At 39.7% G+C, this 6,172-nt stretch overlaps 1 long non-coding RNA gene across 1 annotated transcript; it reads right to left on the bottom strand.

The window, feature by feature from the left end:
• Positions 1-4,558: 4,558 nt before the first annotated feature.
• LOC123474231 lies at positions 4,559-6,172 on the bottom strand. Its single transcript, XR_006648842.1, has 2 exons — positions 5,094-6,172; positions 4,559-5,027 (listed from the first exon to the last, which is right to left on the bottom strand). It is a non-coding gene; the product is annotated as an uncharacterized LOC123474231 (long non-coding RNA).

Raw genomic sequence — 6,172 nt, 5'->3', positions numbered from 1 at the left:
ATTATTCGGTGCTCTAATTCTATACTGCTTCCCTGGTTCGCGTGTGGACTCCAATTTCGAATTTTTAACTGGTACGGACACGAGTGGAGGAGTTCCATGGTAGGTGCAATCACCCAATTAGTCGTTCCCCGTTGGTTGATGTTCTCGAGATATATACCAACCTATAATTGCATTAAAGGTTACACTGAATAGCTGATGGACAGAATAGTTGAAATACCGAGTGTTTTTCTTTTCAATTTTCGTGTAATTAAGCTGCGACACAGAAACCTACAGACATCAACGAAACAAATAAACTGTTTTGCATCTTTGCTGCTTCCTTCCTTTAGAGACGTCAAGACTTTCTTGTGTAGCCTATCGCATGTCTCTTGTGAAAGGGTATCTAAGGTTTCAGACAATACTCGTTTGTTCGTGACGTATTAGCGTTCTTTGTTGGACGTTTTTCAAAAACGGCAAACTGGCTGAAGACGACGCATTGCGTAATGTTAGATAAATGCACAAATGATAAGGGTTCATCTACTCGTCATTCGTCAGTCTAGGCAGATGGACTTGGGTGGCATCCGTTAGAGCCATGCACGGAATCCAATTAATGGCTAACATTCCATCTAAAAATTGTCAAGAAGCAGATAGACGACAATAAAAGATGACGATAAATAGGTAGTCGACTTGCAATCTCGAGATTGTTGGCAGCTCACGATATAAACTTTCGACACAGCCAATTAACTTGAACTAAGCAGCCATCACAAAATAGAAAGTAACTCTTTGCCAATTTCTTCATTTCCATCGCCGTTTGTTGCAAAACCAAAAACTGCACACGACTGCACAATACATGATGCGGACTATTTGGCTGGTCGACAAGTGAGTGAAAACCATTTTCTATCCTGGTTTGTTTTAACCTTCCCATTTGTTTGTTGATCCCCAGCTCCTTTTCCTCCCTCCTTCCATCTGTATACTGCAAAGAATAAAAGTTGAGTCAAGTTGGTAAATAGATTGGTATAGACATAGGAATTATGCGTTGAATCACAGGATGTAATTTGTATAAGTGAGAGTGCTGTATTGTGAGAGGCAGTGAGTTAAACGTTGCTGGTCACGGATGACATGCAACTAAGGGTAAGATAAGGGTGTGATGCGAAGGAAGTAAACGTATAACATTCATCGACAAATGTTCGTCAAGACATTGTAGAAAATCCCTTGTTTCATCACGCAAATTCCTTCCCCTTTATGTGTGTTTTTTTTAATGCTTCACTGGCGAGTTTTTGTTCGAAATATTTCTTATGGTATATACATAAACAACGCTTCACTGGAGCATTCACATATGTTGGCTTCAAATCGGAAACTCTGAAACCGGAAGAGATAAAAATGGTTAAAGCTTCCGCACAGGCTTAGAAATCCGGATGGCCGCTGTTATCAAATGGCCGCACATCAAATGGAAAGCATGTCAATCAGGCTTTTATGGCCGGGCATTTACGTCACATGGCCAGCTGGTTGTGTTTGGATCAAGTTCCATCTGTCGCCAGTTATTGCTAACAATAAACGAAGCACTACTGAACGCGGACGCTGGACTACTTCGACAATCTAATCCCTTCCAGCACTTCAAAGCGGATTCGGCTATCTGACTGAAGAGAAATAGTTCATAATTTACTATTCAGAGCTTCAGACATTTTTTTTAGTAGACTAGAACGATGTAAATATACTCGTTAATCAATTGCCGGTATACTTTTCCGCGATAGACTGGAATCATCATAACGATTGTGTTATACTAATGCTGTTCTTTTAAATCATTCTTTTGCTTTTTCTGTACGGTCAAGGTTCTGTTCGCAAGGCACTACTGTTTATTTTTATTTTTTAACTATCACGTATGCGATACCTGTCATACAGAAAATGAGAAGAACTTCCTGGTCATAAAGCCATTATGCCGTCTGGTTCAAAGCCACCGGAATTGGCCGGTTCGTCGAGTTCGTTTCTTATCCCCTGTAAATTGATTCATTTCGGCATCATTATGTTTGTTTTGTTTTGCTTTTCTTCCTGCTTCTTCATTATATTTTTGCTCTCTACGAATTTCTATCGCAGCTGAATTGTGTATGGACACGGTCAAGTTGTTAGCTTTAACATTTTATTTTCACCTGTATAGGTACAGTGGCATAGACTACGTAATACGTCATACGTAAACTCGATAACAATGAAACGGACTCGTTTGCATTTGGGTTTCTGTTTCGTTCTCTTGCTTTATCAGGTGCCTATACTAACACTCTTCATGCACCATAACGTTAGCTTGCCTTTTTTGCATTTCATCAGCCGGAGACGCTGCGTGTTCAACTACTTATCAAAGGTCCATAAAACTACTAAGTTGGGTCTTTCTTTTTTCTTTTCCTCTATTGTCGTGTCCTGCTCTAAAGCTTTCAACATTTCCTTCTTCCGTCCTGCTTAGGAATCCAGATGTTGAAACCTTAAAAAGAATGGGAAAGTGTTTGTTGTTTTTTTTTTTGTGCTTCTCCTTTTGATTCATCAGTGCGTCCTTTTCGCGTTTCGTTCCTTCAACGTGAAAAGAAACAATGCACAGTAGGCATCAGAGTTAGCATTTTTAGAATGCATTTGGCTTCTTTTTTTCTTGTTCTTCTTTTTCTGTCCTATAGACTACGCTTTTTGCTAAGTTGTGACCACAAAATCTTGATACCAAATGGCACCGGGCGGATTCAGAAAGGAAAGAAAACTATGAAAGAAAAAGAAAAGAAAGAAAGAAATTCTTAAAAAGTGCTCACGAACTACACTACCAGATAAGACATACACAAAGGAAAGAAAAAAAAAAAATAAATAAAATAGCAAACAATAAGACACACATGTACGTTACACACACACACACACACCCACAAAGGGCGAAAATGCAAGCGAGTGCACGATACCGGAACAGCTGCAATGCATTCATCCGTCGTCAAGGCCACGTTTCTCCCGCGTCCAGTGTCCGAATCATTTGGCTAAGAAGCACGACAGAAAAAAAAAAAGTTAACGAATACAATTACAAAAGAAAAAAAAAAGGCACAAAGAACACGCTGGCGGATACGGAAGCTAATCCGAATCTTGTCCCCCTTCGTTTTCTATTATTTATAGCAGATTCGATGTTTTTATACGCACAGTGATCCGGGATGTTTTTTTTGTTTTTTTCCAGTTTTCCATCTTTTCCCACAAGTAGACTTGCCATTTTCACACGCATATGTATACATGATAGTTAACAGAAATCGGATGATATGTAAATAATAACGTATAGGCTATAAGTTCTATTCACGGAAGGCTACCATCGTCCTTGCCTTACAGGTGCAGCCGCTCGCGAAAGGCGGTGAACAAAGAGTTGAGTGACAGTGAGCTAATACTTTATCGGCAATCTCTGCTACTTCTTTTTTTACGCAGTTGACTTGGACTGTAAGCCTTTCTCTGTGTAATACAGGATAAAGGTGACTCACAGTTGACGGATGTACTTTTTCATTTAGCTAAATCTCAAGGTTTGATTGCTTAAGGCTCTTTATTCTTCTTATTATCATTGCACTTTTTTTTTACATTATTTTTTAAGGTTATCTAGTGATATCTCTTTAAGGATGAATGCCACTGAATTGAACAAACATCAGAATGGAATAAAAAGAAGCAAAATGAAACGAAACAAAGAAATGAAACAAAACATTTGTTTTGACGGCCATTCGCCGTTGAAATCTGGAACTATACTAATTTCCCAAATAATTCGAAGATAACAAACAAATCAGCGTAAAAGAAGAAGAGAAATGGTTTTTGGAACAAAACGAAAATCAAAGACAATGCGGGCCAAAGTGCTTGAAACTGGTGATCTAACTGTTTATTCGTAGGCGCCGGCAACGCGTCAACACGGCACGCAATCACTGGTCCGAAACGGACAAACTGACAGACACGGAGCAACGAGAATCAACTCGCCGCGATGAGCTGTCGGTCACGTTATCAAACCATCTGTCAGTTGACGCGAGACGGACCGATGGGCGACGGCCGACTTCGACCGCTAAAGGCGAGCCCATGTAACTGGATCCATTACGGATTTCTCGCTCAATTTTCCCGCACTGATAAAACAATATGTTTATGTTTAACATGTGCAGTGCCTCTACTTGTGTATGACGAGTGTGTAGTCCGGCCGTGACCAGGAACTGAAGGCGTAAACCTGTCACGTACGGTACAGTACACACGGCCTGAACACACGCATCATCGAGAAACCAGAAAACAACTAAATTTCATTCCTTAGTTTTGATTTGTTTTCCTTTTTTTTTTCTTCTTTCTTGTTCTTTAACCGTTTCGAATCAAATGTCAAGCAGCCAAGGAAAGATAACTTTTTCCTTTCTATCTCAGCACCTTTCACTTCACATTTTTATGATGCCAACTGCGATGAATATCAATGAAAAATGGCAACTGCCATGTATTGTGTTCAGACGAAAATTCTATCCATGGCGCCCGATTGTGGCATTTCAACTGGTCAGAAGAAACCACACAAGTCGGACTCAAGTTATTCACCAAAACATTTCTATTTTATAGGAAATAAACTGAAACATTTTAATCACTTCAACAATGCCGATGTACCTCTCTAAAAACAAAAATTTACAAATACGTATATATATATATTTTTTTTCAATCGCATTCAATCGCTTATTGAATTGTGCAGTCAGTTGATTATGCCATATGATTTATTGTTGGCATTTGCCCAGTGAAGGCCGACAGGGAATCCAACAGCATAATCATATTCAATTGCACGCTCTAGTACATGTAACACAGTTCCATTGTTCGACATTTGTTATTTGCAAATAAAAATACTAAAAATGCTAATAACACTATAAGAAAGGGCGACATAAATGCCAGTTGGGTCCGAAGTGAAACTGAATTCTTCTCTTCGGATTGCCACATTCACTTTTGTTCCAACAGTTGCATCGCTAAGATCTAAGATGTAAAAAGTTTCTCTGTTCTGATTCAGCCAGGCATTAGGCGGCCAGCTGACGAAAGGGCAAACGAGGAACAACAATAAAAAAAAACTAAACAAAAAACAAAAAAACAACAGAGAATTAAAATGAAAAATTAGCAGGTTCAAAAGGAACAACCTTCACTTTCCCTCTAAAAAAGAAATAGCTTCGTTATTACGGGCGTTCAGCCGAATAACAATGGATTGTTTCTCGTCTTCTTAACAGCTGTGCTTCACGTTTTAAATGCATTTGTTTATTCTCTGAACTCATCGCGTTCTCTTTGGCCTTCTGCTCGGCTTTGTCACAAGGATGTCTCGGTCAAAAAGAAAAAGTTGTTTCAAATGAATTGAACATGTGCAGGTATCGTCGGTTTTACGACTCATAATGCGACATTGAATACGTAATGAGGGCGGCAAATGAACGGCATGTTTTCGTCTTCTATCCCTATCCTCGCTTGAATTTTTCCCCTGATTTTTTTTTTTTCTTTCTTCCGCAAGTGTGAAACTGGAATGTTCAATGACAGTGGGGGGGCAGAGGGCCGTCGTTTTCTCTCTGCCACCAATGGCCCGAAGAATTAGTGACGTGTTTCATTTTGATTGTACTTTATTTCACTTTCCGTTTTGGCAGCACGTATTGTTGCCGCTTCCAGTAGCCCGCCATTGTGGCATCTTCTTCCACCGTTCAATAACGAATTTCCCAAAACAAATAAATGTTGGCAAAAGCAACACCAACAACAAAGAAAAGAGCGAGAGAAATAAGAATTGGATAGGAATCCACCAAGTCACAGCGTGTACGAACGAATCAAAGTGAAAGTTCATTTGAGAAAATCAAATTTTTCTTTCGCAAAATAAAAAAAAAAGGTTGGGGGGGCGAATGAAAAAGAAAAAGAAAGAAAGAGAAGATGACGCAGAAAAAAATGAAAAGTATAATAAGAGTATCAGCCGCGCGCACTTTCGCCCGATATTGTCTCCGACTTGATCAGCCGCCTTGCAGCACGTTGTTGGAGCCACATTATTTTTTCTTTTCACTTGTTCGTGACACGCGAGGGAAAAAGGATCTACTGCGCACTAAAGTCCGATTCGTTGGCCAAAAAAAAATACCCCAACTTTCTCCCCTCTCACTGTCCGAAACTTGGCAACAAAGGATACGTACGTACTACTATAGTATGCACGCCAAATGACGCAACATGCAAACAAACGCGTCCCACTAAAGCGAAC

The sequence above is a fragment of the Daphnia magna genome, linkage group LG1, assembly GCF_020631705.1.
Source record: "Daphnia magna isolate NIES linkage group LG1, ASM2063170v1.1, whole genome shotgun sequence".
NCBI lineage: Eukaryota > Metazoa > Arthropoda > Branchiopoda > Diplostraca > Daphniidae > Daphnia > Daphnia magna.
This window is presented reverse-complemented; position numbering and strand designations above follow the sequence as displayed.